Source organism: Trachinotus anak, unplaced genomic scaffold, assembly GCF_046630095.1.
Source record: "Trachinotus anak isolate AG129_WGS33_773 ecotype Australia unplaced genomic scaffold, CSIRO_AGI_Tana_v1 ptg000021l, whole genome shotgun sequence".
In the NCBI taxonomy this organism is placed as follows: Eukaryota; Metazoa; Chordata; class Actinopteri; order Carangiformes; family Carangidae; genus Trachinotus; species Trachinotus anak.
Window position 1 is genome coordinate 8556297 of NW_027273872.1, and position 14271 is coordinate 8570567.

The window sequence follows — 14271 nt, forward strand, 5'->3', positions numbered from 1 at the left end:
GATTTTCTGACATTTTAAAGACTAAAATATAATATAATGATGAAAATAATCAGCAGATTGTTAATTAGCTTCAATGTGAGGGCACAAAACTGTCATTAATCCTCATCATGGCTGTAAGTAACAATTGTTTCATAATAGATTATTTTTTTTCCATTTAAACATTTAGTTCATTTAGTTGAACCCAGACACAACTCATTTATATGGTATAAAACAAAACAAAAAAAATCTAAATCTGAAATCAGACATCAGTGAACTGTCACATTTTATTTATTAAATGGTTAAAAAAAAACCAAAACAATCAATTACAAGAATTGATGATTTATTTTTAGCCAGTAAATCTGCTGCTTAATCAGCTGATCGTTTCAACACTGCTCCTACAAAAACACATTACAACACAGCCAAGTTATGATGATGTATTTACATCGAGGCTTAAAACACTGATCATTCATTCTGCAGGGGACAAACTGGCTTCTCATACAACAGAAAACACTTTCCAAGGACAGTGACGTTGATGTGTGTGAGTGAACACTGGGAGAGAAAGCAATAAAGCACCTCACAGTGTAAAAATAAAGGAACTACACTGCACAGCTATAAACTCCCCATTCAATTACTCCATCAAGTGACCCAGTGAGCGACTCAGATTGTTTGGCCTGAATCCAAGTCAGAGGTGAAACAAAGTGGCCCTCTCTGAGAGCTGGCAGCCTGCACAGCTACTCCACTGTCTACTGGTGACTACTGACTGTGTGTGTGTGTGTGTGTGTGTGTGTGTGTGTGTGTGTGTGTTGCGTTGCCGTGCTGGTTGCAGCTACTGGGTTGCCTTTGTCGGCGGCAAATGGAGGTAGATGCGGCGACAGCGGAGTGGAGGGACAACAGAGACTCTGTGCTGAGACCTCGCCAGACACACAATCACACACATGGAACCACACAGACTGGCCACCCTGTCTCTGAGCTATGTTTCTGAGACCAACAATCATAAGTTTATCAAACATCTTACAAAATGCTGACCACAAAAGCTAAATCGGACTTTGTTTTATCTGGTTTGGTTGCACATAAATGACCAAATGTCTGTATGAGTAAAGGATAGTGTCAGAATTGCCCCAGGGCTTTCTGTGATACGTTTAAACTGACCCCAGAAATAGAAAATACTCTTACAAACAATCTTATAAATATAAAATATAAATATATATAATATAAAATAAAACCTCTTTCTGATGTGATTTTCAAAGGAAGACCACTTCTCATAACCACAACACACAAACTGCACTGGTCTGACTTACAGCCAGGCAGCCAGTCAAGAAACTCATGACCTTGGATTAACAAAATAAACAACTTTCTAACAAGCCAGCAAAAAAGGTATGAGACAAAAAAAACCACATCCAAAATGTTCTCTACATCAAGGTTAAATTCAAAGTTTCCCATTACAGACAACAAAATGAGAAACCAGCAAACTCAGCAGATGAAGAAAAGTGTAGTGAAAGTCGTCATCACCACCTGTTACAAATAACCATGTGAATCTAACAGTCAACAAATATGTGACACATTACTACAGACTATGAATTAAAATCATAGTTGTGTTATGAAACTACACAGCCTTGAGGTGGACTGAACTTTAAGGCGTTCTTTTAATTTGGGTTTGGCCTTTAAGGAGCGGACACAGAAAGAAATGAATTGTCCTGAGGGCTGCCCGGCCCTGTTACATCACAGAGATATCCTCACTAACCAAATCCTTATGTTCAAAGTGGCTGTAGTCAGTGAAACACTGTGAACAGGAGCGGCCATTCAACAGAGGCAATGCTCTGACATCCAGTGCCACCTACTGGAGGACTGAGGAACTGACAGCCCTGACTGAATCACAAATTTCTGCTCAACTGCAAATAAAAATTTAAATGTCCACTTAATTTTATGGGCGATTGAAAAATGGGCACAATTACTGGTCTGTGCCCACTTAGCTGAAGATGAAGGTGACCATTTGGGCGGCCAAGTTTGAAGAGTAAAATATCTATTGTACGTGTGGATATTTAATTTGGTACAGAAGCTATTTCATTTAGTGCAGTGGCCCATTTCATTTACATGTTTTTATGGGAGTCAAAACCTTTGCAGAACATTGACATGCACTATCTCCTTCCCATCAATCCTTTAAAATACAGTTCCCCATATTAACTTTAAACACTGAGGATCATTTCAAATACATTAATGTCAATGAAAGACAAATTCTAATGTTACACTTCAGACAGAAAATTTTACTCAAAGAGTAGCTAGCTTGTTTTTTTCTTTTTCTATGTATAATTAACGGTAAAGTGGAAAAGGACAGTTGTTGAAAATATAAATAAAATATAAATTAAACATAAACCTAATTGAAATATTATTGAAATCAGAATATGTCCAAGTGGAATATCCAAATCTCAAGAGCTGCAGTTTTTGTGGTACAGGTAAAATGTTTTGCAACAGACCATAAATGAAGGGTTGTGGTGCTACAGAGACGCCCTGGCCTACAAATCAGATCTTCAGGCGCGAGGGAACATGCCTGTTTGGTACAGACCCAACAAAAATCACATAATCTTTTATGGTTTTTTTTCAGTGAAAATGAAATTTAAAAAATGACTATTCCAACTGAAATACTGACTTGAGTTGGGTTTTTTTGGCATATTGTTTAGCCCGACTTCAAACATTTCACCTCCCCTGCAATCAACTTCAGCTCCAGCCACAGTAAACACTGATGATCAAATGTTCTATATCCCTTTTATTTCTTTAATTTCTCTCATAGATGCGATGCTAATCACTGACTGTGTCGTGATGTTTGTGGCCCAGAGGTTGAAAAAAACACAAACCATGTAACTGTCCACACTTCTGTAACTCTATAGTCACAAAGGTCATCGGCCAGGACCTTTGCTGCATGTCATCCCCTCCTCTGCCTTTCATGTTTTGTGCCACTCAGAGCTGCTGTCCAATATTGACATAAGGCAACAAACTATTTGAATAACACAAAAGTCTTCATCTAATACCAGAAATTAACTTCTCATACATTTGACTGGGGATTTGAACAAAATCCAAAAGATAATAGAACAGGTGTAGAATCATTGTGAATAACGTTCAATGACCTACAACATACAGATCAATTTTGACTGTGTTGACTGTAAAAGCAAGAAAGTACTTATACTTCAGTGACACTAAGTGTTAAATAATCCAGACAGAAAGGCAACACTAGGTGGCAGTGTTGCAGATGTCTTTCTCCCTCATCCCACAGTGACATCATGGTGAATAAAACAGCCCCACTCAAATGCAGCCTCACAGGGAGAAATATGCAAAACCATCAATTGTGGCTTCAGTCTCAAATATTTGAGATTGACTGTATGGAAAGAATGTAAAGGACCCCATCTTTTCCACTCCCTGGGCCCTACATTTTCCGGTCTGATTTTCTTTCTTTTTTCTTACTGGACTGTTGGTCCTTTTAGACGGAGCCAAACACAATCACCACAAAGTGAACGCAGAGAGGATACATAAAAGTTTTAAGACATGGGCAGGAGCATTAAATCCAAAGCAACCTGCATGACCTCGAATGGATTTTAATTATTCTAACAGCTGATTTGTATGATTTCGTGAGTGTTTGATATATGCTTCAAACACCGTTTAGGTGCTTCATGTTCGTTTCCATCTGTGGCTGAAAACAGGAGCGACACTTTCTCATAGAACAGAAACAGGAAGGAAGGAGATCAGAGCAAGTAGTGGGTAGCTGAAACTAGGACATGCTGATGAGGGCTGCATCCAGCCAAATATTCTGCTCATTGTGTGTGTGCTGAATAAAGACAAAGCTTATTCATTTTTTAAAAACTGCTGGCTTTTGGGCTTTTGGAGGGGGCAGCTCAAATTCCCAGGCTACACCAGTAACACCATCTAATCCCTCCCCCTTCCATTTCCAAACTAATCCTTCCAGGAACACAGGTGGCCCCCACAAGAGGAAAAACATACCAAGATGCTGCTCTTGATAAAACCTCAGGGACACTTGAAAGCCAGTTGCACAAAAACTACTTGCGGCGTTCCTCGCATACCAGTTACATACTGTCAATCAAACGTCTTTGTAAACTTCCCCGGTTGTTTCCTTGGTGCAACACAGTATGTTGTCACTTTACACCGTCATTTGTAAGACAGATGGTAGTAGTGCAATGCAGCCAAACAAGTGGAGGTATTTCCTTTCCAGAATACAAATTAAACAATAGCGGGCCTTGTCCTCCCTGTTTGGGGCCTGAATACACACACACTGACCACGACGTCCTCCATTTTCCACCCATTATGTTAGGCCCCAGAGGGAGAGGGTGCAGCGTCGGGCCTGCTGCCAGCCTGCTGAGTGGCAAAGCATTCAGTGGGCAAAAGGGAGGTCAAGGAAGTTGTGATGTTTTTCCCACATTGTGTTCATTGAGACTCTGAGAAAATAAAAGAGCGCAAGGTTGCAGTGAAAACGAATACAGTTTCGCCTGAAAAGATCTTACTGTAGACGGCCAGATCAGTGACAAAAATAGAAAAGTTTGTCTTGCTGCATAGCAATTTTTTTAAATTTATGTTATAAAGACTATAAATATGGCATTCACAATTTCTTGAGGCTACAGTAATAATTAATATTTGCCTGTCACCTATAATGCTCTAAAACCTTCAAATATTCCATTTACAGTCTTTATGACAAAGAAAAATGGCACAAAGTCAGAAGCTGAGACCACAGTGTGTTTGGCATTTTGTTTGACTGAATGATTTATCAACTATCAAAATGTTGCTGATTCATTTACTATCAATATTTGTTGCAGAATGATGACAAAATGAATCTTTTCTGACGTGTGACATGATTTGTTTATCATGCATTGTTTGTCTTCAGTTGCTGCCTGATATTGCTTTACCTCTAAGATATGACTGCAAATAATTATTTTGATTCATTTCTTGAACAATCAATCAATTCATTTCTTTGTTAGGAAATGTCAGTGTAAATGTAGTGAAAAAACCTGTAACAGAGCCAGAAGTCACATGTTCCCCTTCTTGTTTTGTCAGACAAATGGTCCAAAAAACAAAGATTCAGTTTATAATATAACACACAGTATATGGAGAGAGGTGTCAAGTCCTCACATTTAATAGGATGGGACAAGAGAATACTCAGCAGTTTTGTGCCTAAAAAAAAGATTTATAAATCAATTCAACATTGCTTAAGTCGATAATGTAATTTTAGTACTTGTTTTAATTAATTCAGCAGCCCGGGGTCATTCTAAACTCAGGTAACAAAACGCTTTTGCTTTTCTTATCTCTGAACACAACGGCGTCTGCTCGGCAGATAGGAAGCTTTTTCTCTGGCCAGGCCCTTTCACTGTGGCACAAATGGTCAATCCATTTATTCATTTGGCTCTGGCTGAGTGCAGATAGCAGACCCGTGCATGCATCTGTCAGCCACTGTAGACACACATCAAAGAAAGGGGCTGCAACCATTCGAAAACAATGGGACACTGTGGGGGAGATGAACAAAAGAGTCTCAGGTAGAGGTGAAGGACATCTGTGATGACCCCGACAGCCTCCTCAGTAACTGATGTTCACACACCAAATTTTCCATCACATGCCTGAGTCTACAAATGAATGACACTAACGTCTTGTTTGAAAATCGATGTCAATGTCACAAAACAGACACAGGATTCAGTTTGAATGTCAAATTCTTTGGACAGAACCGAGCACAGGTGGCACTTTTAGAGCAGTAACTCAAACACTGATCTGTTATGCTTTTATATCTTGCAGGAATGGCCGCTTTAGTGTTATGAAACCATAAAACCAGGCACATGATTGCTGTTTCGGTGATGTGCTGCCCTCACAGAGTCACTCGGCAGAGTAAATCAATGATTGTGTCTCGGTTGTTGACAATATTAACATCTCCAGTCGTCTGCATTTTTGTGCATGCAAGGCAGTCTCTTATCTAACTGCTGTCGAGGGAATCCAGGCGATCTCAATCACATTTTTTTCCATCTTGCTGAGCTGCAAATCATGTTACCTTCACATGAAAAACCTAAAATCAGGAGGTTTTTTTCTTTTTTGTCTTTTCTGTTTCTTCAAAGAGTTAGAGAGAATTGAGATTACAATTTTCTGAAATGGTCCTTAAGAAAACACATTTTAATGAATTTTGCCTCTTCTCCTCGTCTGCCCTTGTGCCTACGAAAGGTTTTTGGGTACGAGGATATACTGTATGTTTTTGTGGTCAAACAGTAGGAATTTTCTTTCACGTTTTTGTGGCCTTCATAGCTTCATATAGCATTTTGTGGTGACGTTTCAAGTGCTGGAGTTTGCTTGTGGTTTTCCCCTATAGAGCCGCAACTTTGTGCAAGTGCTTTGAACAAATGTGGCTCTTTCTTTGGCATGAAAACTTCATTACCGTCAGAGCTCAGGTTGAGAGGATATATTTAGCAAAAGTGAAAAATGCTCATCATGAACTTTTTTTCTCTCTGTATGTGTAAAAACAGGAAGTTTGTTGGCCAACTCTTGCTGAGGAGGCTTTTATTCTTATCAAGCCAAGGGAATGAGAGGAGAACGGAGAAAGGCAAAGTGAGAGCAGGAATTCAGGGTGGCTCTCTTCTGAGGCATGTGTACTTCTGTCAGCGCTGCCAGGGAACTTCCAAAGAAGTTGTCTGAATGAGTTTTCACACTGAGTACTCTCTCACTGCCAAATTGTGAAACCTGGCAAATAGTAATCACTCCTTCTGTCCGTGGTGCTGGGCAGAGGTGCAGGCCTGTGCGCCAAACTTGCTGATTCATATCTGACAAACCGACGAGCACAATACACTTTCTGCCATCAGACACATTTTGAGTTATAGAACTTTACTGGGTTTGTCACTAAATGCGAACAGGACAGTGGAGGAGAGAAGTGCTGACAAAGTGCACAAAAACCTCAGCAGAATCTTGACTCGTGATTGAAACTAATGCAATTAAAAACCACACTTAAACTGCAGCATTGTACTGCTGCAGTTTCTAGTTTGCAAGAAGCTGCATCTGTCTGCCAGTCGGCTCATTACACCATCCCCGACTAAGATGCTTACGACCTTGATCCCTGGCAGTCAGAGAAGGAATGGCCGTTCTAATCACGGCACTTTTGCGCGGGGAGGATTTGTTGTTGTTCTGTTTCAGAAAATAGCTGCGAAAAGCACAAATTAATCCCCTGAGACTTGGGAGTGAGGACGACCTAGTTTTATAACAATTGCTCACTTGTCACTGTGGGGGGAGTTTTTTTTACTCCATACCTTCACCCTCTGAACTTTAGTGTGTCCGCTTTAAAGCTGGAATCAAAGGAGAATATGGTCGGCAGAAACATCTCATTAAAGAAATGCAACAGTGAGAAAAGGCATCAAATGATGACTTGTTTGAGCTGTAAAACATGTGGACTTTGTGTTTGCTATATTACTTTCTTTTTCAGGAGTTGGCAGAAAAGGAGATACTCATGCCTCAGATGTTTCCATTTTAAATCAAACTGCAACACGTTTCTATTTAAAAAAAAATTTAATCTCCTGTCATTTGAAATGTATTCATCCATCAATTCATTCATTCATTTATTTATTCAATATTTTTGTGCAGCCCACACACCATGTCATGATGCACAGCATTCCTTTGAAGTTTTGACCTTTTCCAGGTTTGCCTCTCTGTGCCACCGACCCCTCATTCAGAAATGGGTTGGTATTCCTGGATCCTGTTACCGTGACAGCGAAGGGGCCGTCTTGTGTGTCAGGCCGGGGTGAGGCTTGCATTCCTCGGATGACACCGGCTAGATAATGTCTCACTGTCCACACCACTAACTGACACACACACACACACAACGCCAAAAGAGGCCATCTCAGTCACACCTCCCACCCCCCACTGCTCGCTAACCTATGGAAGGTACTGTAGATCTCGCAGAGTGGAGGAGTCATCTGGGTCAACCATTAGGACTGTGGGGTGCTGATCAGACACTAACAGTCTGAAAACACACTAGGACTGCAACTAACCACTGTTTTGATTATCACTGAATCTGACAATTAATGTATTGATGAAGTGAATAATTGTTTGTTCCAAAAACCTCAGAAAATAATGAAAAACACAACATGTTACAATCACAGTCTCTTAAAGCCAAACCAGATGTCTTCAAATATCTTGCTCTGTTTGAAACCAACAGTCCTTGACCCAAAGATGTACATCACTATCACACGAGACAAAAACAGGAATGATTTAGATTTTAGAAGTTGAAGCTGAAGAAGACCTTAGCATTTTCATATACTAAATAATTAAAGGATTAATCAATTATCATGAAAAACAAATGAACATTGTTAAATTACCTTTTACTAAAAGCCTTTAAATAAAAGTCCCCCCTTAGGATTGAAGAAAATTAATAAATGCAGACATTTTTGCTTCTTATTGTTTAGTAGTTGCAGTAATTCATTCATTGTTTCCATAATTTTTCTCTACTCACTGCTTCTTTGTTTGAAGCTTATTTTGTCTTATGTGATAGTAAATTAAACATCTCTAGGATTTACTGTTGGTTGGACAAAAAAAGACATTTGAAGATGTCAACAGCTTTAGAAAATCACAGAGGGAACCATTATTTTGACATTTTAAACACCTCAATAATGAAACATTCATAAAGAATATAATTATTAGTTGCAGCCTGAATATACACAACAGCACATCAAAACACACTGTCCCTCTGGTCTTACTGGGGTTCATTAATTAAACTGCTAAATGCCATTTCCTTTAAAGAAACAAGGACAAATTCTGCAAAATCCTTCTGTGCATTGTTTAGGATTCTCCACTGGACTTTAAGGTTGTGTTGCATGAAATGAAATGTCGGTCCCAGCAATGTCTGGCTGTCTAATAAAAAGCATATGTCTGCATCAGAGGCTAAATAACAGTTTAAAGCGAGTGTTGGAGCATAATGAGGTGGACAGAGTTGCTGTGTGAGGAGGTAAACAGCCTGTGGCCATGTAAGGAGATAAACAGACCACTGGGAGTCAGACAGCCAGTGTTGAAGGTTGGAAGGTCATGTTGCCTACGATGCAGTATCTGCTAATGGCAATATATTGCATTATATTGTGTGCTCAGCACAAATGCCGCAGCATGTCTGTGTCAGTGTGCCAAGTGGGACTGAGGAGGACCGTCCCCCTGAAGCCAGACGAAACAGCAGAGATGGCAGTTTTTTCCAAAATGTGCACAGGGTTCATCACACAGCTCAGGGGCAGCAGTATGATGCTCCAGTGAGTGCCACTGTGTGCGTGTCTGTCTCTGTGTTAATATGTGTGGGTGCATGTGTGTATTCCCTTGCCTTTGTTTGTACATTCCCTGTGTTAACAGGGTGGCTAGCAGCCGTCCTTGAATCTCTATTGACAGAGAGTGTGAGATCTGCTGGGTATTTTTATCCATTAGCCTGTGTGAGAGAGCAGGTGGAGGCTTTGTGGGCTACAACAAGGTCACACAGTGACGAGCGACGGTACGCTGCTATCTGTGGCTGTTCTGGCCAAACGTCGAGGTCTAAGTGTCCGTTTTACAAAGACACAGCATGTGACGATAGCAAAGGGAGTCACTGGCAGAACAGAAGAGTTCATTACTAAAACGCTACATTCATTCCCTGGGAAAAAAAAAAAAAACATAAGTGAAGCTAATCCTCATAAATAACTAGATCCAGACAAAGTTTAAGTGTTATCAAACGTGGAATTAAGCTCTTTATTGCAATTGAAGAACTTTTTTTTTCCAATGTCCTGCCCCTAAGACTACATTAAAAACATGTGCCACCTGAATGAAGTTGGCACATACTACACAAAGCTAATTAGCAGTCTTATTAACATTAAGCACTTGGTGTTAACTCAACAGGTTAAGCTAGTAGGGCACATGGCCCTCTCCTTCTTCCTCTCTGCCTCGGATGCTGAATTAAGTACTGGACAAACAATTACACCTCCACTGCCACCTGTTCAGACATGATTAAGAAGAAGATAAGACTCCTCTTTGTCTACGGGAAGACGGCTAATGCATCCACTTTCACTTTTACGTCCGCTCGATGGAATTTATTGAATAGAATTAAACCTGTGAATGATGGTGGGTGAGTGGAGTGGCTGGTGGAGCAGAACAACTCCGCAGTTGCAGATGAAATTTAAAAGCACTTGGGAGCTGCTGTTTATTTCCCACCATGGTCAGGCAGCTGGTGGACATGGTGACTGGCTGGAACAGGAATCAGGGAGGCATGTGAATGAGCTTAACAGCACCTACTTGAGCTGCCTGCCAGTGTAAAACCCTGAAGAACTAAAATGCACTCCGTCTCTTGAGGCATGCAAATTAGATGCACGCTGGACTGCAGAAACAGGAGCAGATAGTGATGATTGTAGTCTTACTACAAGTTTTTCTTTTGTATGAACTGTGCAGCGCTGCAAGATGTTCGCTAAACAATAAAATGTGTGCATGCTTCGTAGAGGGCCAACACATTTGTCTTAGCAGTAAGCATGTCAGAATGAATGCTAAGGGCTCACTGACCTCTCCAACCCATCTGCTTTGATCAGTGCTGCAGCCAGCTGACACAGATGTTAGTTTGGAACGGTGTGCAAATGTCTCAGCACGTCCACAAAGTGAGCTGTTCAGCCAAAGCTGTAGCAACCTCTTCTTGAGATAAAGGTTAACAAAACAATCAACAATCAGCTTCATTATCATTGTGGCATGTCAAAATATAGCTTACAGCGTAAAGAACGTGTTGATAGTAACTTAGTGATACAGCTCACTATCTGACTGATGGCTGCACGATAGCAAACCAGCACAAGACAAAAGCAAAAAAAAAAAAAAAAACCTTCAGGGGAAAAGATATAGGCTGTTTCATGATGGTCTTGTTTTAACTTATTTTAGCAAAACTCCAGTTGAAAAACAAGCTGAAATATTTCAAATAGTTACGTTTTCAACAAACAGCAGATATGAGCAATCTGGGAAAGTAGTTATTTCAGTTGATGTGTTGCCAACACAGCTGTGGAGTCTAAAAAGAACTTGACACTAATTAACAACCATCCAACTGGGAGTTGTAGACGGCAATTAAAAATGAATTCCAATAATGTAATTATTGAGACACTATGGACCGGCCTTGACAGGACCAGCTCCTTTATGTCACTGTTAACCTACATAACCAGGAAAAGGCTCTGTATCTCCCAGAATAACATCAACAAAAGAAATGCTGTAGTCTAAAACCTGCAGTGGAGAGTTACTCCAAGCTACAAGGTAAGAAAGGAAATAATTTATGAGGAAAACGTGGAGGGAGTTTCTGGTCAGCACTACAGAGGAGCTGCAGTGGAGTACATTTTATTAATTCACTAACAAATATCTGTATGATTTATACAAAGAACTGCACAAAGTGAGAGAGGGTAGTTTCTTGTGTTGAGCACCTACTGATTACTAATTCAGAGTCTGCAGTAAACACTGTAGGGACACAATGCTGCACTGTTGTCCTTGAGTGTAAGAACAAGACAAGCTGTCCTATAAGTTCAAATTAACATCCCTGCGTCAGTCTGGGATCTGTTTTACTATTACACACAAAGCATTAGTCAAGTAACACTGATACAGGATCTCACAGAGATCTAATTAGCACTGAATGATTTTTGCTGACTCAGTCGCACCTTGTAATACCAGAGTACTGTCACACAGGGCCAGAAGTCAAAGCTATCAACAGCATCACAAGAATAAAGGTCTGGGATTGGATTAAACACACTCAGAGTATTTGATGAGAGCTTGTCTTGAACTTTAAGGACCTGCAGCTTGAACTGGTCAGAAATTAGTAAGTAACACTTGTGCAAAACATTTTTTGAACAGTTTTTTTTTTTTCAATTATGCTGCAAAACAATGCAGGTTGGCAACCACTTCATGAGAACAACTGTTTCTAAAAAAGAGTGAGCAGTACATGTATAATTGAAGGATCCACCTTGAGGAAATCCTGAGGTGAAAGGTGCAACGATTGAGTTTCTTTTCGTCACACTTCTGATCACAAAACAGGAAGGCTTCATGCCAGAGCCTGTTTTCTGCAGCTGCTTTATGCAACTGAAGGTTCTGTCACGACTTCCTCTCTACAAAGGATTTCACACTCTTTATGTTTGTCTTGATCACAGGGCATCATCATTTCTTTTCTCTATTTTTCACCAAAATCAGGACTATTTGTGTTACTGATTCTTACTCAATATAAGCAAACAGCAACATCCAATCTGCAGCCTCTTGACACAGTCTGTTTCCACAGTGTTGCACCATAACCGCTACTCTGACCACAGCCTCATTCAGAGGTAACCACTGTACCAAACTATAAACACAACCTCAGCACACACACACTGCAGCCACTTACTGTAGGTCTGCACAGTATATAATAAATCCTGTGTTGGAAAACACAAAACATGTAAAAGTCGTGTACAGTATGTTATGCACAGCTACAATCATTACGATTATTGTTTAATTGTGAGTCATTTTTCAAGCAAAACTGCCAAATGTCTTAATTCACCAGGTTTTTTTATGTGAACATTTGTTGATTTTCCTCGTCATTACATTATATTAAAATAAACATGCAGCCTTAACCACAACAATGGCTCAATGTGAATTCAAAGGTGGACTCTGACCAATACTGGACACAAAGGGATCTCTCAGCTCTGTCATTGAACCTCATCATAGCAGGTCTCTACCCGGGAACAAAGCCAACTGTCCAGCCTAATGAAACCCGCTCCATCTCGCTCAAACAAAGGCCTCAAAGAGGAGCCGTGCAATCATCACAAAGTTACGCAACATCATATAAAGATCAATTCATGAGAGCTCAAAGCAAATGCAAGGAGAGATGGGGTACGGTGGATAAAATGGGATGGGGATGTGCTTTAATCTTCCCAGGGCAAATGGCTTGCTTGGTGGCCTAAATGATCCAAAAACGCTGGGTTCCAGCTTCCCCCCCTTTCTTCTGTCCAATTAACTTGACACAAACAGAAGCCAAAGGCTGGAGGAGGGCTACTAATGAAATCCCCCCAGAGTTCCACAATGGGAGAAAAATAACATAAATCCAAACTCAGTCTGGGTTCAATACTTTGCTGTGACTGCATCTATTTGGTCTGGTTTCTACACTGTAGAGCCATTAATCCCAAACCTCTCCCCCTGCTGTATTTAAAATATTTATGGAATTCAATAATCAATCTTTTAAATCTCTGCTGCTCTCTATGGCCTTCTGCATAAAGTAATTCCAGCATTACAATGCTTCTCCGGCTGCTGGTTGCTAGGGAACAACCAGAGAGACCCTCTCTTCCTCTACGAGGACCGCTTTCACACAAGCCAAATTTCTCTTTCTGGGCCCCCAAGGCCACAAACACACGCAGGTCACCAGAGGGACATTAGAGTTTGTGTGTTTGTCTGTTTGTTTGGAAGAAATCCCACATAAAATCTCACATACTGTGGTTGTCTTGTGGATGTTGCTGCAGCATAAGAGGATGTGCTATTGTAGGTATGACTTCAAAAGAATACCCATGTAGGAGAAAAGATATTCAAATAATGTTCACATCTAGCTTTTAGATGTTTTATTACAGAAAGTATTTGAAACCCATGAACAAAATAGTCATTACTTAATAGCCACACTCTGTCATTGTGTTACTTATAGATGGAATAGATAATAATATAGATAAATTATTATTTCTGCTGGGGACCCCTCAAGGATCCATGTGGGTCCCTGGAGTCTGTTTTGAAAACCACTGATTTAGACACTACACTTTAACCAAATAATAAAAAAATTACAAAAAGCTTATCCACTAATGCTAATACTCATTACTGAAAGACCTTCTGCAGTCATACTGCATTACACATGCAGTTAGTACCTGCAAGTGCCACATGTCATGGTGCCAAAAAAAATAAAAATAAAAAAATAAAAAAATACTGAAACAACAGTGACTGTGGCTCAAAATAAATCAACCAAATTCTATAAGAGCCATAATACGCCACATGTAGATGTGTATTCATGATACTGGACACTAATTACTTGGATAAATATGACTTACTGCTTTTAATTTGGCAATCTGGTGCACTGAATTCCTAAATTAGTTTTAAATGCAACCTTGGCAGTGCCAGTGGTCTCATGTTTGGAGTGTTTCCAGAGGGTCTCTGGGCTGCAGGACTAGAACAGCATGTTCCCTCTGAGCTGGTACCGAGCCAGCAGCATTGCCTTTGTTAGTAGCGAGACAACATTGTCATCTACGCTCTTTCATGATTTCTCATCACAATGGAGTGGGGTCTAGCGCCTGCCTGTGTTAAGTGTGACTT

At 40.2% G+C, this 14271-nt stretch overlaps 1 protein-coding gene across 10 annotated transcripts in view; it reads right to left on the reverse strand.

The window, feature by feature from the left end:
* rapgef2b (Rap guanine nucleotide exchange factor 2b) overlaps positions 1–14271 on the reverse strand; it is a 106513-nt gene that overhangs the window by 78274 nt on the left and 13968 nt on the right. The window lies entirely within an intron of this gene.